This window comes from Bubalus kerabau, chromosome 3 (genome assembly GCF_029407905.1).
Source record: "Bubalus kerabau isolate K-KA32 ecotype Philippines breed swamp buffalo chromosome 3, PCC_UOA_SB_1v2, whole genome shotgun sequence".
Lineage (NCBI taxonomy): Eukaryota > Metazoa > Chordata > Mammalia > Artiodactyla > Bovidae > Bubalus > Bubalus kerabau.
The window spans coordinates 53353871-53379254 of record NC_073626.1 but is presented as its reverse complement, the minus strand read 5'-3'; positions in this window follow the sequence as shown (position 1 = coordinate 53379254).

Here is a 25384-nt window from a genome sequence, read left to right as displayed (position 1 = left end):
GCCCGGTTCCCAGCACGCCGGAGAGAAGAGAGGGGTTGCGGGCCTGTTACTGGGAAGGACCGAGCGAGCTGCCAGAGCGGCGGAGCTCCAGCTCTGCGCCCAGGCGCGATAGCGCAGAGCCCCGGCCGAGAGGCTGCTCTGGCCTGGGCGAGCCCCGCCAAGCGCTTCCCAGCTTCTAGCGTTCTCGCCCGGGCAGGAGCAGGCTGCGGGAGTGCGGGAGACGTGACTGGTGCCTGGCTGGCCTCAGCTCCGCTCTCGCCTTCCCTTTGGACCTAGGAGCCAGGCCTCTCTGCAGAAGGCTCAGGGGCCGGCGGTGTGCAAACTGCCAAAGCCTCCCGCAAGCAGAGCTCTTTGTCAGGCAAAGAGAGCGCCCAGGGCTGCATTCCCCAGCGGTTGCTTGGCCGCCCAGACGAAGCGCTGGGCGGAGGGAATCAGGGTCCCAGCGCCCCTGGCTGGGCGAGGCAGCACCACAGCCAGAGGGATCCTCCGTTTGTGCCCAGCAAGCGCCTGCCAGACTGGGCTTCCCTGGAGCTCTCCCCCAGCGTAGAGTCGTGTGGATGTGGTTTGGGGCCTTCCCCGGTGCGTTTGGGCTAGGGAGAGCACAGCCCCAGCGCAGGGGAACCAGTCCCTGAGCAGAGAGCTCCGGGCAAGTGCTCTGTGCCCAGGCCTGGAAGCCCGGTTCCCAGCACGCCGGAGAGAAGAGAGGGGTTGCGGGCCTGTTACTGGGAAGGACCGAGCGAGCTGCCAGAGCGGCGGAGCTCCAGCTCTGCGCCCAGGCGCGATAGCGCAGAGCCCCGGCCGAGAGGCTGCTCTGGCCTGGGCGAGCCCCGCCAAGCGCTTCCCAGCTTCTAGCGTTCTCGCCCGGGCAGGAGCAGGCTGCGGGAGTGCGGGAGACGTGACTGGCGCCTGGCTGGCCTCAGCTCCGCTCTCGCCTTCCCTTTGGACCTAGGAGCCAGGCCTCTCTGCAGAAGGCTCAGGGGCCGGGGGTGTGCAAACTGCCAAAGCCTCCCGCAAGCAGAGCTCTTTGTCAGGCAAAGAGAGCGCCCAGGGCTGCATTCCCCAGCGGTTGCTTGGCCGCCCAGACGAAGCGCTGGGCGGAGGGAATCAGGGTCCCAGCGCCCCTGGCTGGGCGAGGCAGCACCACAGCCAGAGGGATCCTCCGTTTGTGCCCAGCAAGCGCCTGCCAGACTGGGCTTCCCTGGAGCTCTCCCCCAGCGTAGAGTCGTGTGGATGTGGTTTGGGGCCTTCCCCGGTGCGTTTGGGCTAGGGAGAGCACAGCCCCAGCGCAGGGGAACCAGTCCCTGAGCAGAGAGCTCCGGGCAAGTGCTCTGTGCCCAGGCCTGGAAGCCCGGTTCCCAGCACGCCGGAGAGAAGAGAGGGGTTGCGGGCCTGTTACTGGGAAGGACCGAGCGAGCTGCCAGAGCGGCGGAGCTCCAGCTCTGCGCCCAGGCGCGATAGCGCAGAGCCCCGGCCGAGAGGCTGCTCTGGCCTGGGCGAGCCCCGCCAAGCGCTTCCCAGCTTCTAGCGTTCTCGCCCGGGCAGGAGCAGGCTGCGGGAGTGCGGGAGACGTGACTGGTGCCTGGCTGGCCTCAGCTCCGCTCTCGCCTTCCCTTTGGACCTAGGAGCCAGGCCTCTCTGCAGAAGGCTCAGGGGCCGGCGGTGTGCAAACTGCCAAAGCCTCCCGCAAGCAGAGCTCTTTGTCAGGCAAAGAGAGCGCCCAGGGCTGCATTCCCCAGCGGTTGCTTGGCCGCCCAGACGAAGCGCTGGGCGGAGGGAATCAGGGTCCCAGCGCCCCTGGCTGGGCGAGGCAGCACCACAGCCAGAGGGATCCTCCGTTTGTGCCCAGCAAGCGCCTGCCAGACTGGGCTTCCCTGGAGCTCTCCCCCAACGTAGAGTCGTGTGGATGTGGTTTGGGGCCTTCCCCGGTGCGTTTGGGCTAGGGAGAGCACAGCCCCAGCGCAGGGGAACCAGTCCCTGAGCAGAGAGCTCCGGGCAAGTGCTCTGTGCCCAGGCCTGGAAGCCCGGTTCCCAGCACGCCGGAGAGAAGAGAGGGGTTGCGGGCCTGTTACTGGGAAGGACCGAGCGAGCTGCCAGAGCGGCGGAGCTCCAGCTCTGCGCCCAGGCGCGATAGCGCAGAGCCCCGGCCGAGAGGCTGCTCTGGCCTGGGCGAGCCCCGCCAAGCGCTTCCCAGCTTCTAGCGTTCTCGCCCGGGCAGGAGCAGGCTGTGGGAGTGCGGGAGACGTGACTGGCGCCTGGCTGGCCTCAGCTCCGCTCTGGCCTTCCCTTTGGACCTAGGAGCCAGGCCTCTCTGCAGAAGGCTCAGGGGCCGGGGGTGTGCAAACTGCCAAAGCCTCCCGCAAGCAGAGCTCTTTGTCAGGCAAAGAGAGCGCCCAGGGCTGCATTCCCCAGCGGTTGCTTGGCCGCCCAGACGAAGCGCTGGGCGGAGGGAATCAGGGTCCCAGCGCCCCTGGCTGGGCGAGGCAGCACCACAGCCAGAGGGATCCTCCGTTTGTGCCCAGCAAGCGCCTGCCAGACTGGGCTTCCCTGGAGCTCTCCCCCAGCGTAGAGTCGTGTGGATGTGGTTTGGGGCCTTCCCCGGTGCGTTTGGGCTAGGGAGAGCACAGCCCCAGCGCAGGGGAACCAGTCCCTGAGCAGAGAGCTCCGGGCAAGTGCTCTGTGCCCAGGCCTGGAAGCCCGGTTCCCAGCACGCCGGAGAGAAGAGAGGGGTTGCGGGCCTGTTACTGGGAAGGACCGAGCGAGCTGCCAGAGCGGCGGAGCTCCAGCTCTGCGCCCAGGCGCGATAGCGCAGAGCCCCGGCCGAGAGGCTGCTCTGGCCTGGGCGAGCCCCGCCAAGCGCTTCCCAGCTTCTAGCGTTCTCGCCCGGGCAGGAGCAGGCTGCGGGAGTGCGGGAGACGTGACTGGTGCCTGGCTGGCCTCAGCTCCGCTCTCGCCTTCCCTTTGGACCTAGGAGCCAGGCCTCTCTGCAGAAGGCTCAGGGGCCGGCGGTGTGCAAACTGCCAAAGCCTCCCGCAAGCAGAGCTCTTTGTCAGGCAAAGAGAGCGCCCAGGGCTGCATTCCCCAGCGGTTGCTTGGCCGCCCAGACGAAGCGCTGGGCGGAGGGAATCAGGGTCCCAGCGCCCCTGGCTGGGCGAGGCAGCACCACAGCCAGAGGGATCCTCCGTTTGTGCCCAGCAAGCGCCTGCCAGACTGGGCTTCCCTGGAGCTCTCCCCCAGCGTAGAGTCGTGTGGATGTGGTTTGGGGCCTTCCCCGGTGCGTTTGGGCTAGGGAGAGCACAGCCCCAGCGCAGGGGAACCAGTCCCTGAGCAGAGAGCTCCGGGCAAGTGCTCTGTGCCCAGGCCTGGAAGCCCGGTTCCCAGCACGCCGGAGAGAAGAGAGGGGTTGCGGGCCTGTTACTGGGAAGGACCGAGCGAGCTGCCAGAGCGGCGGAGCTCCAGCTCTGCGCCCAGGCGCGATAGCGCAGAGCCCCGGCCGAGAGGCTGCTCTGGCCTGGGCGAGCCCCGCCAAGCGCTTCCCAGCTTCTAGCGTTCTCGCCCGGGCAGGAGCAGGCTGCGGGAGTGCGGGAGACGTGACTGGCGCCTGGCTGGCCTCAGCTCCGCTCTCGCCTTCCCTTTGGACCTAGGAGCCAGGCCTCTCTGCAGAAGGCTCAGGGGCCGGGGGTGTGCAAACTGCCAAAGCCTCCCGCAAGCAGAGCTCTTTGTCAGGCAAAGAGAGCGCCCAGGGCTGCATTCCCCAGCGGTTGCTTGGCCGCCCAGACGAAGCGCTGGGCGGAGGGAATCAGGGTCCCAGCGCCCCTGGCTGGGCGAGGCAGCACCACAGCCAGAGGGATCCTCCGTTTGTGCCCAGCAAGCGCCTGCCAGACTGGGCTTCCCTGGAGCTCTCCCCCAGCGTAGAGTCGTGTGGATGTGGTTTGGGGCCTTCCCCGGTGCGTTTGGGCTAGGGAGAGCACAGCCCCAGCGCAGGGGAACCAGTCCCTGAGCAGAGAGCTCCGGGCAAGTGCTCTGTGCCCAGGCCTGGAAGCCCGGTTCCCAGCACGCCGGAGAGAAGAGAGGGGTTGCGGGCCTGTTACTGGGAAGGACCGAGCGAGCTGCCAGAGCGGCGGAGCTCCAGCTCTGCGCCCAGGCGCGATAGCGCAGAGCCCCGGCCGAGAGGCTGCTCTGGCCTGGGCGAGCCCCGCCAAGCGCTTCCCAGCTTCTAGCGTTCCCGCCCGGGCAGGAGCAGGCTGCGGGAGTGCGGGAGACGTGACTGGCGCCTGGCTGGCCTCAGCTCCGCTCTGGCCTTCCCTTTGGACCTAGGAGCCAGGCCTCTCTGCAGAAGGCTCAGGGGCCGGGGGTGTGCAAACTGCCAAAGCCTCCCGCAAGCAGAGCTCTTTGTCAGGCAAAGAGAGCGCCCAGGGCTGCATTCCCCAGCGGTTGCTTGGCCGCCCAGACGAAGCGCTGGGCGGAGGGAATCAGGGTCCCAGCGCCCCTGGCTGGGCGAGGCAGCACCACAGCCAGAGGGATCCTCCGTTTGTGCCCAGCAAGCGCCTGCCAGACTGGGCTTCCCTGGAGCTCTCCCCCAGCGTAGAGTCGTGTGGATGTGGTTTGGGGCCTTCCCCGGTGCGTTTGGGCTAGAGAGAGCACAGCCCCAGCGCAGGGGAACCAGTCCCTGAGCAGAGAGCTCCGGGCAAGTGCTCTGCGCCCAGGCCTGGAAGCCCGGTTCCCAGCACGCCGGAGAGAAGAGAGGGGTTGCGGGCCTGTTACTGGGAAGGACCGAGCGAGCTGCCAGAGCGGCGGAGCTCCAGCTCTGCGCCCAGGCGCGATAGCGCAGAGCCCCGGCCGAGAGGCTGCTCTGGCCTGGGCGAGCCCCGCCAAGCGCTTCCCAGCTTCTAGCGTTCTCGCCCGGGCAGGAGCAGGCTGCGGGAGTGCGGGAGACGTGACTGGCGCCTGGCTGGCCTCAGCTCCGCTCTGGCCTTCCCTTTGGACCTAGGAGCCAGGCCTCTCTGCAGAAGGCTCAGGGGCCGGGGGTGTGCAAACTGCCAAAGCCTCCCGCAAGCAGAGCTCTTTGTCAGGCAAAGAGAGCGCCCAGGGCTGCATTCCCCAGCGGTTGCTTGGCCGCCCAGACGAAGCGCTGGGCGGAGGGAATCAGGGTCCCAGCGCCCCTGGCTGGGCGAGGCAGCACCACAGCCAGAGGGATCCTCCGTTTGTGCCCAGCAAGCGCCTGCCAGACTGGGCTTCCCTGGAGCTCTCCCCCAGCGTAGAGTCGTGTGGATGTGGTTTGGGGCCTTCCCCGGTGCGTTTGGGCTAGGGAGAGCACAGCCCCAGCGCAGGGGAACCAGTCCCTGAGCAGAGAGCTCCGGGCAAGTGCTCTGTGCCCAGGCCTGGAAGCCCGGTTCCCAGCACGCCGGAGAGAAGAGAGGGGTTGCGGGCCTGTTACTGGGAAGGACCGAGCGAGCTGCCAGAGCGGCGGAGCTCCAGCTCTGCGCCCAGGCGCGATAGCGCAGAGCCCCGGCCGAGAGGCTGCTCTGGCCTGGGCGAGCCCCGCCAAGCGCTTCCCAGCTTCTAGCGTTCTCGCCCGGGCAGGAGCAGGCTGCGGGAGTGCGGGAGACGTGACTGGCGCCTGGCTGGCCTCAGCTCCGCTCTCGCCTTCCCTTTGGACCTAGGAGCCAGGCCTCTCTGCAGAAGGCTCAGGGGCCGGGGGGTGTGCAAACTGCCAAAGCCTCCCGCAAGCAGAGCTCTTTGTCAGGCAAAGAGAGCGCCCAGGGCTGCATTCCCCAGCGGTTGCTTGGCCGCCCAGGCGAAGCGCTGGGCGGAGGGAATCAGGGTCCCAGCGCCCCTGGCTGGGCGAGGCAGCACCACAGCCAGAGGGATCCTCCGTTTGTGCCCAGCAAGCGCCTGCCAGACTGGGCTTCCCTGGAGCTCTCCCCCAGCGTAGAGTCGTGTGGATGTGGTTTGGGGCCTTCCCCGGTGCGTTTGGGCTAGGGAGAGCACAGCCCCAGCGCAGGGGAACCAGTCCCTGAGCAGAGAGCTCCGGGCAAGTGCTCTGTGCCCAGGCCTGGAAGCCCGGTTCCCAGCACGCCGGAGAGAAGAGAGGGGTTGCGGGCCTGTTACTGGGAAGGACCGAGCGAGCTGCCAGAGCGGCGGAGCTCCAGCTCTGCGCCCAGGCGCTATAGCGCAGAGCCCCGGCCGAGAGGCTGCTCTGGCCTGGGCGAGCCCCGCCAAGCGCTTCCCAGCTTCTAGCGTTCTCGCCCGGGCAGGAGCAGGCTGCGGGAGTGCGGGAGACGTGACTGGCGCCTGGCTGGCCTCAGCTCCGCTCTGGCCTTCCCTTTGGACCTAGGAGCCAGGCCTCTCTGCAGAAGGCTCAGGGGCCGGGGGTGTGCAAACTGCCAAAGCCTCCCGCAAGCAGAGCTCTTTGTCAGGCAAAGAGAGCGCCCAGGGCTGCATTCCCCAGCGGTTGCTTGGCCGCCCAGACGAAGCGCTGGGCGGAGGGAATCAGGGTCCCAGCGCCCCTGGCTGGGCGAGGCAGCACCACAGCCAGAGGGATCCTCCGTTTGTGCCCAGCAAGCGCCTGCCAGACTGGGCTTCCCTGGAGCTCTCCCCCAGCGTAGAGTCGTGTGGATGTGGTTTGGGGCCTTCCCCGGTGCGTTTGGGCTAGGGAGAGCACAGCCCCAGCGCAGGGGAACCAGTCCCTGAGCAGAGAGCTCCGGGCAAGTGCTCTGTGCCCAGGCCTGGAAGCCCGGTTCCCAGCACGCCGGAGAGAAGAGAGGGGTTGCGGGCCTGTTACTGGGAAGGACCGAGCGAGCTGCCAGAGCGGCGGAGCTCCAGCTCTGCGCCCAGGCGCGATAGCGCAGAGCCCCGGCCGAGAGGCTGCTCTGGCCTGGGCGAGCCCCGCCAAGCGCTTCCCAGCTTCTAGCGTTCTCGCCCGGGCAGGAGCAGGCTGCGGGAGTGCGGGAGACGTGACTGGCGCCTGGCTGGCCTCAGCTCCGCTCTCGCCTTCCCTTTGGACCTAGGAGCCAGGCCTCTCTGCAGAAGGCTCAGGGGCCGGGGGTGTGCAAACTGCCAAAGCCTCCCGCAAGCAGAGCTCTTTGTCAGGCAAAGAGAGCGCCCAGGGCTGCATTCCCCAGCGGTTGCTTGGCCGCCCAGACGAAGCGCTGGGCGGAGGGAATCAGGGTCCCAGCGCCCCTGGCTGGGCGAGGCAGCACCACAGCCAGAGGGATCCTCCGTTTGTGCCCAGCAAGCGCCTGCCAGACTGGGCTTCCCTGGAGCTCTCCCCCAGCGTAGAGTCGTGTGGATGTGGTTTGGGGCCTTCCCCGGTGCGTTTGGGCTAGGGAGAGCACAGCCCCAGCGCAGGGGAACCAGTCCCTGAGCAGAGAGCTCCGGGCAAGTGCTCTGTGCCCAGGCCTGGAAGCCCGGTTCCCAGCACGCCGGAGAGAAGAGAGGGGTTGCGGGCCTGTTACTGGGAAGGACCGAGCGAGCTGCCAGAGCGGCGGAGCTCCAGCTCTGCGCCCAGGCGCGATAGCGCAGAGCCCCGGCCGAGAGGCTGCTCTGGCCTGGGCGAGCCCCGCCAAGCGCTTCCCAGCTTCTAGCGTTCCCGCCCGGGCAGGAGCAGGCTGCGGGAGTGCGGGAGACGTGACTGGCGCCTGGCTGGCCTCAGCTCCGCTCTGGCCTTCCCTTTGGACCTAGGAGCCAGGCCTCTCTGCAGAAGGCTCAGGGGCCGGCGGTGTGCAAACTGCCAAAGCCTCCCGCAAGCAGAGCTCTTTGTCAGGCAAAGAGAGCGCCCAGGGCTGCATTCCCCAGCGGTTGCTTGGCCGCCCAGACGAAGCGCTGGGCGGAGGGAATCAGGGTCCCAGCGCCCTTGGCTGGGCGAGGCAGCACCACAGCCAGAGGGATCCTCCGTTTGTGCCCAGCAAGCGCTTGCCAGACTGGGCTTCCCTGGAGCTCTCCCCCAGCGTAGAGTCGTGTGGATGTGGTTTGGGGCCTTCCCCGGTGCGTTTGGGCCAGGGAGAGCACAGCCCCAGCGCAGGGGAACCAGTCCCTGAGCAGAGAGCTCCGGGCAAGTGCTCTGTGCCCAGGCCTGGAAGCCCGGTTCCCAGCACGCCGGAGAGAAGAGAGGGGTTGCGGGCCTGTTACTGGGAAGGACCGAGCGAGCTGCCAGAGCGGCGGAGCTCCAGCTCTGCGCCCAGGCGCGATAGCGCAGAGCCCCGGCCGAGAGGCTGCTCTGGCCTGGGCGAGCCCCGCCAAGCGCTTCCCAGCTTCTAGCGTTCTCGCCCGGGCAGGAGCAGGCTGCGGGAGTGCGGGAGACGTGACTGGTGCCTGGCTGGCCTCAGCTCCGCTCTCGCCTTCCCTTTGGACCTAGGAGCCAGGCCTCTCTGCAGAAGGCTCAGGGGCCGGCGGTGTGCAAACTGCCAAAGCCTCCCGCAAGCAGAGCTCTTTGTCAGGCAAAGAGAGCGCCCAGGGCTGCATTCCCCAGCGGTTGCTTGGCCGCCCAGACGAAGCGCTGGGCGGAGGGAATCAGGGTCCCAGCGCCCCTGGCTGGGCGAGGCAGCACCACAGCCAGAGGGATCCTCCGTTTGTGCCCAGCAAGCGCCTGCCAGACTGGGCTTCCCTGGAGCTCTCCCCCAGCGTAGAGTCGTGTGGATGTGGTTTGGGGCCTTCCCCGGTGCGTTTGGGCTAGGGAGAGCACAGCCCCAGCGCAGGGGAACCAGTCCCTGAGCAGAGAGCTCCGGGCAAGTGCTCTGTGCCCAGGCCTGGAAGCCCGGTTCCCAGCACGCCGGAGAGAAGAGAGGGGTTGCGGGCCTGTTACTGGGAAGGACCGAGCGAGCTGCCAGAGCGGCGGAGCTCCAGCTCTGCGCCCAGGCGCGATAGCGCAGAGCCCCGGCCGAGAGGCTGCTCTGGCCTGGGCGAGCCCCGCCAAGCGCTTCCCAGCTTCTAGCGTTCTCGCCCGGGCAGGAGCAGGCTGCGGGAGTGCGGGAGACGTGACTGGCGCCTGGCTGGCCTCAGCTCCGCTCTCGCCTTCCCTTTGGACCTAGGAGCCAGGCCTCTCTGCAGAAGGCTCAGGGGCCGGGGGTGTGCAAACTGCCAAAGCCTCCCGCAAGCAGAGCTCTTTGTCAGGCAAAGAGAGCGCCCAGGGCTGCATTCCCCAGCGGTTGCTTGGCCGCCCAGACGAAGCGCTGGGCGGAGGGAATCAGGGTCCCAGCGCCCCTGGCTGGGCGAGGCAGCACCACAGCCAGAGGGATCCTCCGTTTGTGCCCAGCAAGCGCCTGCCAGACTGGGCTTCCCTGGAGCTCTCCCCCAGCGTAGAGTCGTGTGGATGTGGTTTGGGGCCTTCCCCGGTGCGTTTGGGCTAGGGAGAGCACAGCCCCAGCGCAGGGGAACCAGTCCCTGAGCAGAGAGCTCCGGGCAAGTGCTCTGTGCCCAGGCCTGGAAGCCCGGTTCCCAGCACGCCGGAGAGAAGAGAGGGGTTGCGGGCCTGTTACTGGGAAGGACCGAGCGAGCTGCCAGAGCGGCGGAGCTCCAGCTCTGCGCCCAGGCGCGATAGCGCAGAGCCCCGGCCGAGAGGCTGCTCTGGCCTGGGCGAGCCCCGCCAAGCGCTTCCCAGCTTCTAGCGTTCTCGCCCGGGCAGGAGCAGGCTGCGGGAGTGCGGGAGACGTGACTGGTGCCTGGCTGGCCTCAGCTCCGCTCTCGCCTTCCCTTTGGACCTAGGAGCCAGGCCTCTCTGCAGAAGGCTCAGGGGCCGGCGGTGTGCAAACTGCCAAAGCCTCCCGCAAGCAGAGCTCTTTGTCAGGCAAAGAGAGCGCCCAGGGCTGCATTCCCCAGCGGTTGCTTGGCCGCCCAGACGAAGCGCTGGGCGGAGGGAATCAGGGTCCCAGCGCCCCTGGCTGGGCGAGGCAGCACCACAGCCAGAGGGATCCTCCGTTTGTGCCCAGCAAGCGCCTGCCAGACTGGGCTTCCCTGGAGCTCTCCCCCAACGTAGAGTCGTGTGGATGTGGTTTGGGGCCTTCCCCGGTGCGTTTGGGCTAGGGAGAGCACAGCCCCAGCGCAGGGGAACCAGTCCCTGAGCAGAGAGCTCCGGGCAAGTGCTCTGTGCCCAGGCCTGGAAGCCCGGTTCCCAGCACGCCGGAGAGAAGAGAGGGGTTGCGGGCCTGTTACTGGGAAGGACCGAGCGAGCTGCCAGAGCGGCGGAGCTCCAGCTCTGCGCCCAGGCGCGATAGCGCAGAGCCCCGGCCGAGAGGCTGCTCTGGCCTGGGCGAGCCCCGCCAAGCGCTTCCCAGCTTCTAGCGTTCTCGCCCGGGCAGGAGCAAGCTGTGGGAGTGCGGGAGACGTGACTGGCGCCTGGCTGGCCTCAGCTCCGCTCTGGCCTTCCCTTTGGACCTAGGAGCCAGGCCTCTCTGCAGAAGGCTCAGGGGCCGGGGGTGTGCAAACTGCCAAAGCCTCCCGCAAGCAGAGCTCTTTGTCAGGCAAAGAGAGCGCCCAGGGCTGCATTCCCCAGCGGTTGCTTGGCCGCCCAGACGAAGCGCTGGGCGGAGGGAATCAGGGTCCCAGCGCCCCTGGCTGGGCGAGGCAGCACCACAGCCAGAGGGATCCTCCGTTTGTGCCCAGCAAGCGCCTGCCAGACTGGGCTTCCCTGGAGCTCTCCCCCAGCGTAGAGTCGTGTGGATGTGGTTTGGGGCCTTCCCCGGTGCGTTTGGGCTAGGGAGAGCACAGCCCCAGCGCAGGGGAACCAGTCCCTGAGCAGAGAGCTCCGGGCAAGTGCTCTGTGCCCAGGCCTGGAAGCCCGGTTCCCAGCACGCCGGAGAGAAGAGAGGGGTTGCGGGCCTGTTACTGGGAAGGACCGAGCGAGCTGCCAGAGCGGCGGAGCTCCAGCTCTGCGCCCAGGCGCGATAGCGCAGAGCCCCGGCCGAGAGGCTGCTCTGGCCTGGGCGAGCCCCGCCAAGCGCTTCCCAGCTTCTAGCGTTCTCGCCCGGGCAGGAGCAGGCTGCGGGAGTGCGGGAGACGTGACTGGTGCCTGGCTGGCCTCAGCTCCGCTCTCGCCTTCCCTTTGGACCTAGGAGCCAGGCCTCTCTGCAGAAGGCTCAGGGGCCGGCGGTGTGCAAACTGCCAAAGCCTCCCGCAAGCAGAGCTCTTTGTCAGGCAAAGAGAGCGCCCAGGGCTGCATTCCCCAGCGGTTGCTTGGCCGCCCAGACGAAGCGCTGGGCGGAGGGAATCAGGGTCCCAGCGCCCCTGGCTGGGCGAGGCAGCACCACAGCCAGAGGGATCCTCCGTTTGTGCCCAGCAAGCGCCTGCCAGACTGGGCTTCCCTGGAGCTCTCCCCCAGCGTAGAGTCGTGTGGATGTGGTTTGGGGCCTTCCCCGGTGCGTTTGGGCTAGGGAGAGCACAGCCCCAGCGCAGGGGAACCAGTCCCTGAGCAGAGAGCTCCGGGCAAGTGCTCTGTGCCCAGGCCTGGAAGCCCGGTTCCCAGCACGCCGGAGAGAAGAGAGGGGTTGCGGGCCTGTTACTGGGAAGGACCGAGCGAGCTGCCAGAGCGGCGGAGCTCCAGCTCTGCGCCCAGGCGCGATAGCGCAGAGCCCCGGCCGAGAGGCTGCTCTGGCCTGGGCGAGCCCCGCCAAGCGCTTCCCAGCTTCTAGCGTTCCCGCCCGGGCAGGAGCAGGCTGCGGGAGTGCGGGAGACGTGACTGGCGCCTGGCTGGCCTCAGCTCCGCTCTGGCCTTCCCTTTGGACCTAGGAGCCAGGCCTCTCTGCAGAAGGCTCAGGGGCCGGGGGTGTGCAAACTGCCAAAGCCTCCCGCAAGCAGAGCTCTTTGTCAGGCAAAGAGAGCGCCCAGGGCTGCATTCCCCAGCGGTTGCTTGGCCGCCCAGACGAAGCGCTGGGCGGAGGGAATCAGGGTCCCAGCGCCCCTGGCTGGGCGAGGCAGCACCACAGCCAGAGGGATCCTCCGTTTGTGCCCAGCAAGCGCCTGCCAGACTGGGCTTCCCTGGAGCTCTCCCCCAGCGTAGAGTCGTGTGGATGTGGTTTGGGGCCTTCCCCGGTGCGTTTGGGCTAGAGAGAGCACAGCCCCAGCGCAGGGGAACCAGTCCCTGAGCAGAGAGCTCCGGGCAAGTGCTCTGCGCCCAGGCCTGGAAGCCCGGTTCCCAGCACGCCGGAGAGAAGAGAGGGGTTGCGGGCCTGTTACTGGGAAGGACCGAGCGAGCTGCCAGAGCGGCGGAGCTCCAGCTCTGCGCCCAGGCGCGATAGCGCAGAGCCCCGGCCGAGAGGCTGCTCTGGCCTGGGCGAGCCCCGCCAAGCGCTTCCCAGCTTCTAGCGTTCTCGCCCGGGCAGGAGCAGGCTGCGGGAGTGCGGGAGACGTGACTGGCGCCTGGCTGGCCTCAGCTCCGCTCTGGCCTTCCCTTTGGACCTAGGAGCCAGGCCTCTCTGCAGAAGGCTCAGGGGCCGGGGGTGTGCAAACTGCCAAAGCCTCCCGCAAGCAGAGCTCTTTGTCAGGCAAAGAGAGCGCCCAGGGCTGCATTCCCCAGCGGTTGCTTGGCCGCCCAGACGAAGCGCTGGGCGGAGGGAATCAGGGTCCCAGCGCCCCTGGCTGGGCGAGGCAGCACCACAGCCAGAGGGATCCTCCGTTTGTGCCCAGCAAGCGCCTGCCAGACTGGGCTTCCCTGGAGCTCTCCCCCAGCGTAGAGTCGTGTGGATGTGGTTTGGGGCCTTCCCCGGTGCGTTTGGGCTAGGGAGAGCACAGCCCCAGCGCAGGGGAACCAGTCCCTGAGCAGAGAGCTCCGGGCAAGTGCTCTGTGCCCAGGCCTGGAAGCCCGGTTCCCAGCACGCCGGAGAGAAGAGAGGGGTTGCGGGCCTGTTACTGGGAAGGACCGAGCGAGCTGCCAGAGCGGCGGAGCTCCAGCTCTGCGCCCAGGCGCGATAGCGCAGAGCCCCGGCCGAGAGGCTGCTCTGGCCTGGGCGAGCCCCGCCAAGCGCTTCCCAGCTTCTAGCGTTCTCGCCCGGGCAGGAGCAGGCTGCGGGAGTGCGGGAGACGTGACTGGCGCCTGGCTGGCCTCAGCTCCGCTCTCGCCTTCCCTTTGGACCTAGGAGCCAGGCCTCTCTGCAGAAGGCTCAGGGGCCGGGGGGTGTGCAAACTGCCAAAGCCTCCCGCAAGCAGAGCTCTTTGTCAGGCAAAGAGAGCGCCCAGGGCTGCATTCCCCAGCGGTTGCTTGGCCGCCCAGGCGAAGCGCTGGGCGGAGGGAATCAGGGTCCCAGCGCCCCTGGCTGGGCGAGGCAGCACCACAGCCAGAGGGATCCTCCGTTTGTGCCCAGCAAGCGCCTGCCAGACTGGGCTTCCCTGGAGCTCTCCCCCAGCGTAGAGTCGTGTGGATGTGGTTTGGGGCCTTCCCCGGTGCGTTTGGGCTAGGGAGAGCACAGCCCCAGCGCAGGGGAACCAGTCCCTGAGCAGAGAGCTCCGGGCAAGTGCTCTGTGCCCAGGCCTGGAAGCCCGGTTCCCAGCACGCCGGAGAGAAGAGAGGGGTTGCGGGCCTGTTACTGGGAAGGACCGAGCGAGCTGCCAGAGCGGCGGAGCTCCAGCTCTGCGCCCAGGCGCTATAGCGCAGAGCCCCGGCCGAGAGGCTGCTCTGGCCTGGGCGAGCCCCGCCAAGCGCTTCCCAGCTTCTAGCGTTCTCGCCCGGGCAGGAGCAGGCTGCGGGAGTGCGGGAGACGTGACTGGCGCCTGGCTGGCCTCAGCTCCGCTCTGGCCTTCCCTTTGGACCTAGGAGCCAGGCCTCTCTGCAGAAGGCTCAGGGGCCGGGGGTGTGCAAACTGCCAAAGCCTCCCGCAAGCAGAGCTCTTTGTCAGGCAAAGAGAGCGCCCAGGGCTGCATTCCCCAGCGGTTGCTTGGCCGCCCAGACGAAGCGCTGGGCGGAGGGAATCAGGGTCCCAGCGCCCCTGGCTGGGCGAGGCAGCACCACAGCCAGAGGGATCCTCCGTTTGTGCCCAGCAAGCGCCTGCCAGACTGGGCTTCCCTGGAGCTCTCCCCCAGCGTAGAGTCGTGTGGATGTGGTTTGGGGCCTTCCCCGGTGCGTTTGGGCTAGGGAGAGCACAGCCCCAGCGCAGGGGAACCAGTCCCTGAGCAGAGAGCTCCGGGCAAGTGCTCTGTGCCCAGGCCTGGAAGCCCGGTTCCCAGCACGCCGGAGAGAAGAGAGGGGTTGCGGGCCTGTTACTGGGAAGGACCGAGCGAGCTGCCAGAGCGGCGGAGCTCCAGCTCTGCGCCCAGGCGCGATAGCGCAGAGCCCCGGCCGAGAGGCTGCTCTGGCCTGGGCGAGCCCCGCCAAGCGCTTCCCAGCTTCTAGCGTTCTCGCCCGGGCAGGAGCAGGCTGCGGGAGTGCGGGAGACGTGACTGGCGCCTGGCTGGCCTCAGCTCCGCTCTCGCCTTCCCTTTGGACCTAGGAGCCAGGCCTCTCTGCAGAAGGCTCAGGGGCCGGGGGTGTGCAAACTGCCAAAGCCTCCCGCAAGCAGAGCTCTTTGTCAGGCAAAGAGAGCGCCCAGGGCTGCATTCCCCAGCGGTTGCTTGGCCGCCCAGACGAAGCGCTGGGCGGAGGGAATCAGGGTCCCAGCGCCCCTGGCTGGGCGAGGCAGCACCACAGCCAGAGGGATCCTCCGTTTGTGCCCAGCAAGCGCCTGCCAGACTGGGCTTCCCTGGAGCTCTCCCCCAGCGTAGAGTCGTGTGGATGTGGTTTGGGGCCTTCCCCGGTGCGTTTGGGCTAGGGAGAGCACAGCCCCAGCGCAGGGGAACCAGTCCCTGAGCAGAGAGCTCCGGGCAAGTGCTCTGTGCCCAGGCCTGGAAGCCCGGTTCCCAGCACGCCGGAGAGAAGAGAGGGGTTGCGGGCCTGTTACTGGGAAGGACCGAGCGAGCTGCCAGAGCGGCGGAGCTCCAGCTCTGCGCCCAGGCGCGATAGCGCAGAGCCCCGGCCGAGAGGCTGCTCTGGCCTGGGCGAGCCCCGCCAAGCGCTTCCCAGCTTCTAGCGTTCTCGCCCGGGCAGGAGCAGGCTGCGGGAGTGCGGGAGACGTGACTGGTGCCTGGCTGGCCTCAGCTCCGCTCTCGCCTTCCCTTTGGACCTAGGAGCCAGGCCTCTCTGCAGAAGGCTCAGGGGCCGGCGGTGTGCAAACTGCCAAAGCCTCCCGCAAGCAGAGCTCTTTGTCAGGCAAAGAGAGCGCCCAGGGCTGCATTCCCCAGCGGTTGCTTGGCCGCCCAGACGAAGCGCTGGGCGGAGGGAATCAGGGTCCCAGCGCCCCTGGCTGGGCGAGGCAGCACCACAGCCAGAGGGATCCTCCGTTTGTGCCCAGCAAGCGCCTGCCAGACTGGGCTTCCCTGGAGCTCTCCCCCAGCGTAGAGTCGTGTGGATGTGGTTTGGGGCCTTCCCCGGTGCGTTTGGGCTAGGGAGAGCACAGCCCCAGCGCAGGGGAACCAGTCCCTGAGCAGAGAGCTCCGGGCAAGTGCTCTGTGCCCAGGCCTGGAAGCCCGGTTCCCAGCACGCCGGAGAGAAGAGAGGGGTTGCGGGCCTGTTACTGGGAAGGACCGAGCGAGCTGCCAGAGCGGCGGAGCTCCAGCTCTGCGCCCAGGCGCGATAGCGCAGAGCCCCGGCCGAGAGGCTGCTCTGGCCTGGGCGAGCCCCGCCAAGCGCTTCCCAGCTTCTAGCGTTCTCGCCCGGGCAGGAGCAGGCTGCGGGAGTGCGGGAGACGTGACTGGTGCCTGGCTGGCCTCAGCTCCGCTCTCGCCTTCCCTTTGGACCTAGGAGCCAGGCCTCTCTGCAGAAGGCTCAGGGGCCGGCGGTGTGCAAACTGCCAAAGCCTCCCGCAAGCAGAGCTCTTTGTCAGGCAAAGAGAGCGCCCAGGGCTGCATTCCCCAGCGGTTGCTTGGCCGCCCAGACGAAGCGCTGGGCGGAGGGAATCAGGGTCCCAGCGCCCCTGGCTGGGCGAGGCAGCACCACAGCCAGAGGGATCCTCCGTTTGTGCCCAGCAAGCGCCTGCCAGACTGGGCTTCCCTGGAGCTCTCCCCCAACGTAGAGTCGTGTGGATGTGGTTTGGGGCCTTCCCCGGTGCGTTTGGGCTAGGGAGAGCACAGCCCCAGCGCAGGGGAACCAGTCCCTGAGCAGAGAGCTCCGGGCAAGTGCTCTGTGCCCAGGCCTGGAAGCCCGGTTCCCAGCACGCCGGAGAGAAGAGAGGGGTTGCGGGCCTGTTACTGGGAAGGACCGAGCGAGCTGCCAGAGCGGCGGAGCTCCAGCTCTGCGCCCAGGCGCGATAGCGCAGAGCCCCGGCCGAGAGGCTGCTCTGGCCTGGGCGAGCCCCGCCAAGCGCTTCCCAGCTTCTAGCGTTCTCGCCCGGGCAGGAGCAAGCTGTGGGAGTGCGGGAGACGTGACTGGCGCCTGGCTGGCCTCAGCTCCGCTCTGGCCTTCCCTTTGGACCTAGGAGCCAGGCCTCTCTGCAGAAGGCTCAGGGGCCGGGGGTGTGCAAACTGCCAAAGCCTCCCGCAAGCAGAGCTCTTTGTCAGGCAAAGAGAGCGCCCAGGGCTGCATTCCCCAGCGGTTGCTTGGCCGCCCAGACGAAGCGCTGGGCGGAGGGAATCAGGGTCCCAGCGCCCCTGGCTGGGCGAGGCAGCACCACAGCCAGAGGGATCCTCCGTTTGTGCCCAGCAAGCGCCTGCCAGACTGGGCTTCCCTGGAGCTCTCCCCCAGCGTAGAGTCGTGTGGATGTGGTTTGGGGCCTTCCCCGGTGCGTTTGGGCTAGGGAGAGCACAGCCCCAGCGCAGGGGAACCAGTCCCTGAGCAGAGAGCTCCGGGCAAGTGCTCTGTGCCCAGGCCTGGAAGCCCGGTTCCCAGCACGCCGGAGAGAAGAGAGGGGTTGCGGGCCTGTTACTGGGAAGGACCGAGCGAGCTGCCAGAGCGGCGGAGCTCCAGCTCTGCGCCCAGGCGCGATAGCGCAGAGCCCCGGCCGAGAGGCTGCTCTGGCCTGGGCGAGCCCCGCCAAGCGCTTCCCAGCTTCTAGCGTTCTCGCCCGGGCAGGAGCAGGCTGCGGGAGTGCGGGAGACGTGACTGGTGCCTGGCTGGCCTCAGCTCCGCTCTCGCCTTCCCTTTGGACCTAGGAGCCAGGCCTCTCTGCAGAAGGCTCAGGGGCCGGCGGTGTGCAAACTGCCAAAGCCTCCCGCAAGCAGAGCTCTTTGTCAGGCAAAGAGAGCGCCCAGGGCTGCATTCCCCAGCGGTTGCTTGGCCGCCCAGACGAAGCGCTGGGCGGAGGGAATCAGGGTCCCAGCGCCCCTGGCTGGGCGAGGCAGCACCACAGCCAGAGGGATCCTCCGTTTGTGCCCAGCAAGCGCCTGCCAGACTGGGCTTCCCTGGAGCTCTCCCCCAGCGTAGAGTCGTGTGGATGTGGTTTGGGGCCTTCCCCGGTGCGTTTGGGCTAGGGAGAGCACAGCCCCAGCGCAGGGGAACCAGTCCCTGAGCAGAGAGCTCCGGGCAAGTGCTCTGTGCCCAGGCCTGGAAGCCCGGTTCCCAGCACGCCGGAGAGAAGAGAGGGGTTGCGGGCCTGTTACTGGGAAGGACCGAGCGAGCTGCCAGAGCGGCGGAGCTCCAGCTCTGCGCCCAGGCGCGATAGCGCAGAGCCCCGGCCGAGAGGCTGCTCTGGCCTGGGCGAGCCCCGCCAAGCGCTTCCCAGCTTCTAGCGTTCTCGCCCGGGCAGGAGCAGGCTGCGGGAGTGCGGGAGACGTGACTGGCGCCTGGCTGGCCTCAGCTCCGCTCTCGCCTTCCCTTTGGACCTAGGAGCCAGGCCTCTCTGCAGAAGGCTCAGGGGCCGGGGGTGTGCAAACTGCCAAAGCCTCCCGCAAGCAGAGCTCTTTGTCAGGCAAAGAGAGCGCCCAGGGCTGCATTCCCCAGCGGTTGCTTGGCCGCCCAGACGAAGCGCTGGGCGGAGGGAATCAGGGTCCCAGCGCCCCTGGCTGGGCGAGGCAGCACCACAGCCAGAGGGATCCTCCGTTTGTGCCCAGCAAGCGCCTGCCAGACTGGGCTTCCCTGGAGCTCTCCCCCAGCGTAGAGTCGTGTGGATGTGGTTTGGGGCCTTCCCCGGTGCGTTTGGGCTAGGGAGAGCACAGCCCCAGCGCAGGGGAACCAGTCCCTGAGCAGAGAGCTCCGGGCAAGTGCTCTGTGCCCAGGCCTGGAAGCCCGGTTCCCAGCACGCCGGAGAGAAGAGAGGGGTTGCGGGCCTGTTACTGGGAAGGACCGAGCGAGCTGCCAGAGCGGCGGAGCTCCAGCTCTGCGCCCAGGCGCGATAGCGCAGAGCCCCGGCCGAGAGGCTGCTCTGGCCTGGGCGAGCCCCGCCAAGCGCTTCCCAGCTTCTAGCGTTCCCGCCCGGGCAGGAGCAGGCTGCGGGAGTGCGGGAGACGTGACTGGCGCCTGGCTGGCCTCAGCTCCGCTCTGGCCTTCCCTTTGGACCTAGGAGCCAGGCCTCTCTGCAGAAGGCTCAGGGGCCGGGGGTGTGCAAACTGCCAAAGCCTCCCGCAAGCAGAGCTCTTTGTCAGGCAAAGAGAGCGCCCAGGGCTGCATTCCCCAGCGGTTGCTTGGCCGCCCAGACGAAGCGCTGGGCGGAGGGAATCAGGGTCCCAGCGCCCCTGGCTGGGCGAGGCAGCACCACAGCCAGAGGGATCCTCCGTTTGTGCCCAGCAAGCGCCTGCCAGACTGGGCTTCCCTGGAGCTCTCCCCCAGCGTAGAGTCGTGTGGATGTGGTTTGGGGCCTTCCCCGGTGCGTTTGGGCTAGAGAGAGCACAGCCCCAGCGCAGGGGAACCAGTCCCTGAGCAGAGAGCTCCGGGCAAGTGCTCTGCGCCCAGGCCTGGAAGCCCGGTTCCCAGCACGCCGGAGAGAAGAGAGGGGTTGCGGGCCTGTTACTGGGAAGGACCGAGCGAGCTGCCAGAGCGGCGGAGCTCCAGCTCTGCGCCCAGGCGCGATAGCGCAGAGCCCCGGCCGAGAGGCTGCTCTGGCCTGGGCGAGCCCCGCCAAGCGCTTCCCAGCTTCTAGCGTTCTCGCCCGGGCAGGAGCAGGCTGCGGGAGTGCGGGAGACGTGACTGGCGCCTGGCTGGCCTCAGCTCCGCTCTGGCCTTCCCTTTGGACCTAGGAGCCAGGCCTCTCTGCAGAAGGCTCAGGGGCCGGGGGTGTGCAAACTGCCAAAGCCTCCCGCAAGCAGAGCTCTTTGTCAGGCAAAGAGAGCGCCCAGGGCTGCATTCCCCAGCGGTTGCTTGGCCGCCCAGACGAAGCGCTGGGCGGAGGGAATCAGGGTCCCAGCGCCCCTGGCTGGGCGAGGCAGCACCACAGCCAGAGGGATCCTCCGTTTGTGCCCAGCAAGCGCCTGCCAGACTGGGCTTCCCTGGAGCTCTCCCCCAGCGTAGAGTCGTGTGGATGTGGTTTGGGGCCTTCCCCGGTGCGTTTGGGCTAGGGAGAGCACAGCCCCAGCGCAGGGGAACCAGTCCCTGAGCAGAGAGCTCCGGGCAAGTGCTCTGTGCCCAGGCCTGGAAGCCCGGTTCCCAGCACGCCGGAGAGAAGAGAGGGGTTGCGGGCCTGTTACTGGGAAGGACCGAGCGAGCTGCCAGAGCGGCGGAGCTCCAGCTCTGCGCCCAGGCGCGATAGCGCAGAGCCCCGGCCGAGAGGCTGCTCTGGCCTGGGCGAGCCCCGCCAAGCGCTTCCCAGCTTCTAGCGTTCTCGCCCGGGCAGGAGCAGGCTGCGGGAGTGCGGGAGACGTGACTGGCGCCTGGCTGGCCTCAGCTCCGCTCTCGCCTTCCCTTTGGACCTAGGAGCCAGGCCTCTCTGCAGAAGGCTCAGGGGCCGGGGGGTGTGCAAACTGCCAAAGCCTCCCGCAAGCAGAGCTCTTTGTCAGGCAAAGAGAGCGCCCAGGGCTGCATTCCCCAGCGGTTGCTTGGCCGCCCAGGCGAAGCGCTGGGCGGAGGGAATCAGGGTCCCAGCGCCCCTGGCTGGGCGAGGCAGCACCACAGCCAGAGGGATCCTCCGTTTGTGCCCAGCAAGCGCCTGCCAGACTGGGCTTCCCTGGAGCTCTCCCCCAGCGTAGAGTCGTGTGGATGTGGTTTGGGGCCTTCCCCGGTGCGTTTGGGCTAGGGAGAGCACAGCCCCAGCGCAGGGGAACCAGTCCCTGAGCAGAGAGCTCCGGGCAAGTGCTCTGTGCCCAGGCCTGGAAGCCCGGTTCCCAGCACGCCGGAGAGAAGAGAGGGGTTGCGGGCCTGTTACTGGGAAGGACCGAGCGAGCTGCCAGAGCGGCGGAGCTCCAGCTCTGCGCCCAGGCGCTATAGCGCAGAGCCCCGGCCGAGAGGCTGCTCTGGCCTGGGCGAGCCCCGCCAAGCGCTTCCCAGCTTCTAGCGTTCTCGCCCGGGCAGGAGCAGGCTGCGGGAGTGCGGGAGACGTGACTGGCGCCTGGCTGGCCTCAGCTCCGCTCTGGCCTTCCCTTTGGACCTAGGAGCCAGGCCTCTCTGCAGAAGGCTCAGGGGCCGGGGGTGTGCAAACTGCCAAAGCCTCCCGCAAGCAGAGCTCTTTGTCAGGCAAAGAGAGCGCCCAGGGCTGCATTCCCCAGCGGTTGCTTGGCCGCCCAGACGAAGCGCTGGGCGGAGGGAATCAGGGTCCCAGCGCCCCTGGCTGGGCGAGGCAGCACCACAGCCAGAGGGATCCTCCGTTTGTGCCCAGCAAGCGCCTGCCAGACTGGGCTTCCCTGGAGCTCTCCCCCAGCGTAGAGTCGTGTGGATGTGGTTTGGGGCCTTCCCCGGTGCGTTTGGGCTAGGGAGAGCACAGCCCCAGCGCAGGGGAACCAGTCCCTGAGCAGAGAGCTCCGGGCAAGTGCTCTGTGCCCAGGCCTGGAAGCCCGGTTCCCAGCACGCCGGAGAGAAGAGAGGGGTTGCGGGCCTGTTACTGGGAAGGACCGAGCGAGCTGCCAGAGCGGCGGAGCTCCAGCTCTGCGCCCAGGCGCGATAGCGCAGAGCCCCGGCCGAGAGGCTGCTCTGGCCTGGGCGAGCCCCGCCAAGCGCTTCCCAGCTTCTAGCGTTCTCGCCCGGGCAGGAGCAGGCTGCGGGAGTGCGGGAGACGTGACTGGCGCCTGGCTGGCCTCAGCTCCGCTCTCGCCTTCCCTTTGGACCTAGGAGCCAGGCCTCTCTGCAGAAGGCTCAGGGGCCGGGGGTGTGCAAACTGCCAAAGCCTCCCGCAAGCAGAGCTCTTTGTCAGGCAAAGAGAGCGCCCAGGGCTGCATTCCCCAGCGGTTGCTTGGCCGCCCAGACGAAGCGCTGGGCGGAGGGAATCAGGGTCCCAGCGCCCCTGGCTGGGCGAGGCAGCACCACAGCCAGAGGGATCCTCCGTTTGTGCCCAGCAAGCGCCTGCCAGACTGGGCTTCCCTGGAGCTCTCCCCCAGCGTAGAGTCGTGTGGATGTGGTTTGGGGCCTTCCCCGGTGCGTTTGGGCTAGGGAGAGCACAGCCCCAGCGCAGGGGAACCAGTCCCTGAGCAGAGAGCTCCGGGCAAGTGCTCTGTGCCCAGGCCTGGAAGCCCGGTTCCCAGCACGCCGGAGAGAAGAGAGGGGTTGCGGGCCTGTTACTGGGAAGGACCGAGCGAGCTGCCAGAGCGGCGGAGCTCCAGCTCTGCGCCCAGGCGCGATAGCGCAGAGCCCCGGCCGAGAGGCTGCTCTGGCCTGGGCGAGCCCCGCCAAGCGCTTCCCAGCTTCTAGCGTTCCCGCCCGGGCAGGAGCAGGCTGCGGGAGTGCGGGAGACGTGACTGGCGCCTGGCTGGCCTCAGCTCCGCTCTGGCCTTCCCTTTGGACCTAGGAGCCAGGCCTCTCTGCAGAAGGCTTAGGGGCCGGCGGTGTGCAAACTGCCAAAGCCTCCCGCAAGCAGAGCTCTTTGTCAGGCAAAGAGAGCGCCCAGGGCTGCATTCCCCAGCGGTTGCTTGGCCGCCCAGACGAAGCGCTGGGCGGAGGGAATCAGGGTCCCAGCGCCCTTGGCTGGGCGAGGCAGCACCACAGCCAGAGGGATCCTCCGTTTGTGCCCAGCAAGCGCTTGCCAGACTGGGCTTCCCTGGAGCTCTCCCCCAGCGTAGAGTCGTGTGGATGTGGTTTGGGGCCTTCCCCGGTGCGTTTGGGCCAGGGAGAGCACAGCCCCAGCGCAGGGGAACCAGTCCCTGAGCAGAGAGCTCCGGGCAAGTGCTCTGTGCCCAGGCCTGGAAGCCCGGTTCCCAGCACGCCGGAGAGAAGAGAGGGGTTGCGGGCCTGTTACTGGGAAGGACCGAGCGAGCTGCCAGAGCGGCGGAGCTCCAGCTCTGCGCCCAGGCGCGATAGCGCAGAGCCCCGGCCGAGAGGCTGCTCTGGCCTGGGCGAGCCCCGCCAAGCGCTTCCCAGCTTCTAGCGTTCTCGCCCGGGCAGGAGCAGGCTGCGGGAGTGCGGGAGACGTGACTGGTGCCTGGCTGGCCTCAGCTCCGCTCTCGCCTTCCCTTTGGACCTAGGAGCCAGGCCTCTCTGCAGAAGGCTCAGGGGCCGGGGGTGTGCAAACTGCCAAAGCCTCCCGCAAGCAGAGCTCTTTGTCAGGCAAAGAGAGCGCCCAGGGCTGCATTCCCCAGCGGTTGCTTGGCCGCCCAGACGAAGCGCTGGGCGGAGGGAATCAGGGTCCCAGCGCCCCTGGCTGGGCGAGGCAGCACCACAGCCAGAGGGATCCTCCGTTTGTGCCCAGCAAGCGCCTGCCAGACTGGGCTTCCCTGGAGCTCTCCCCCAGCGTAGAGTCGTGTGGATGTGGTTTGGGGCCTTCCCCGGTGCGTTTGGGCTAGGGAGAGCACAGCCCCAGCGCAGGGGAACCAGTCCCTGAGCAGAGAGCTCCGGGCAAGTGCTCTGTGCCCAGGCCTGGAAGCCCGGTTCCCAGCACGCCGGAGAGAAGAGAGGGGTTGCGGGCCTGTTACTGGGAAGGACCGAGCGAGCTGCCAGAGCGGCGGAGCTCCAGCTCTGCGCCCAGGCGCGATAGCGCAGAGCCCCGGCCGAGAGGCTGCTCTGGCCTGGGCGAGCCCCGCCAAGCGCTTCCCAGCTTCTAGCGTTCTCGCCCGGGCAGGAGCAGGCTGCGGGAGTGCGGGAGACGTGACTGGCGCCTGGCTGGCCTCAGCTCCGCTCTGGCCTTCCCTTTGGACCTAGGAGCCAGGCCTCTCTGCAGAAGGCTCAGGGGCCGGCGGTGTGCAAACTGCCAAAGCCTCCCGCAAGCAGAGCTCTTTGTCAGGCAAAGAGAGCGCCCAGGGCTGCATTCCCCAGCGGTTGCTTGGCCGCCCAGACGAAGCGCTGGGCGGAGGGAATCAGGGTCCCAGCGCCCTTGGCTGGGCGAGGCAGCACCACAGCCAGAGGGATCCTCCGTTTGTGCCCAGCAAGCGCTTGCCAGACTGGGCTTCCCTGGAGCTCTCCCCCAGCGTAGAGTCGTGTGGATGTGGTTTGGGGCCTTCCCCGGTGCGTTTGGGCCAGGGAGAGCACAGCCCCAGCGCAGGGGAACCAGTCCCTGAGCAGAGAGCTCCGGGCAAGTGCTCTGTGCCCAGGCCTGGAAGCCCGGTTCCCAGCACGCCGGAGAGAAGAGAGGGGTTGCGGGCCTGTTACTGGGAAGGACCGAGCGAGCTGCCAGAGCGGCGGAGCTCCAGCTCTGCGCCCAGGCGCGATAGCGCAGAGCCCCGGCCGAGAGGCTGCTCTGGCCTGGGCGAGCCCCGCCAAGCGCTTCCCAGCTTCTAGCGTTCTCGCCCGGGCAGGAGCAGGCTGCGGGAGTGCGGGAGACGTGACTGGTGCCTGGCTGGCCTCAGCTCCGCTCTCGCCTTCCCTTTGGACCTAGGAGCCAGGCCTCTCTGCAGAAGGCTCAGGGGCCGGCGGTGTGCAAACTGCCAAAGCCTCCCGCAAGCAGAGCTCTTTGTCAGGCAAAGAGAGCGCCCAGGGCTGCATTCCCCAGCGGTTGCTTGGCCGCCCAGACGAAGCGCTGGGCGGAGGGAATCAGGGTCCCAGCGCCCCTGGCTGGGCGAGGCAGCACCACAGCCAGAGGGATCCTCCGTTTGTGCCCAGCAAGCGCCTGCCAGACTGGGCTTCCCTGGAGCTCTCCCCCAGCGTAGAGTCGTGTGGATGTGGTTTGGGGCCTTCCCCGGTGCGTTTGGGCTAGGGAGAGCACAGCCCCAGCGCAGGGGAACCAGTCCCTGAGCAGAGAGCTCCGGGCAAGTGCTCTGTGCCCAGGCCTGGAAGCCCGGTTCCCAGCACGCCGGAGAGAAGAGAGGGGTTGCGGGCCTGTTACTGGGAAGGACCGAGCGAGCTGCCAGAGCGGCGGAGCTCCAGCTCTGCGCCCAGGCGCGATAGCGCAGAGCCCCGGCCGAGAGGCTGCTCTGGCCTGGGCGAGCCCCGCCAAGCGCTTCCCAGCTTCTAGCGTTCTCGCCCGGGCAGGAGCAGGCTGCGGGAGTGCGGGAGACGTGACTGGCGCCTGGCTGGCCTCAGCTCCGCTCTCGCCTTCCCTTTGGACCTAGGAGCCAGGCCTCTCTGCAGAAGGCTCAGGGGCCGGGGGTGTGCAAACTGCCAAAGCCTCCCGCAAGCAGAGCTCTTTGTCAGGCAAAGAGAGCGCCCAGGGCTGCATTCCCCAGCGGTTGCTTGGCCGCCCAGACGAAGCGCTGGGCGGAGGGAATCAGGGTCCCAGCGCCCCTGGCTGGGCGAGGCAGCACCACAGCCAGAGGGATCCTCCGTTTGTGCCCAGCAAGCGCCTGCCAGACTGGGCTTCCCTGGAGCTCTCCCCCAGCGTAGAGTCGTGTGGATGTGGTTTGGGGCCTTCCCCGGTGCGTTTGGGCTAGGGAGAGCACAGCCCCAGCGCAGGGGAACCAGTCCCTGAGCAGAGAGCTCCGGGCAAGTGCTCTGTGCCCAGGCCTGGAAGCCCGGTTCCCAGCACGCCGGAGAGAAGAGAGGGGTTGCGGGCCTGTTACTGGGAAGGACCGAGCGAGCTGCCAGAGCGGCGGAGCTCCAGCTCTGCGCCCAGGCGCGATAGCGCAGAGCCCCGGCCGAGAGGCTGCTCTGGCCTGGGCGAGCCCCGCCAAGCGCTTCCCAGCTTCTAGCGTTCTCGCCCGGGCAGGAGCAGGCTGCGGGAGTGCGGGAGACGTGACTGGTGCCTGGCTGGCCTCAGCTCCGCTCTCGCCTTCCCTTTGGACCTAGGAGCCAGGCCTCTCTGCAGAAGGCTCAGGGGCCGGCGGTGTGCAAACTGCCAAAGCCTCCCGCAAGCAGAGCTCTTTGTCAGGCAAAGAGAGCGCCCAGGGCTGCATTCCCCAGCGGTTGCTTGGCCGCCCAGACGAAGCGCTGGGCGGAGGGAATCAGGGTCCCAGCGCCCCTGGCTGGGCGAGGCAGCACCACAGCCAGAGG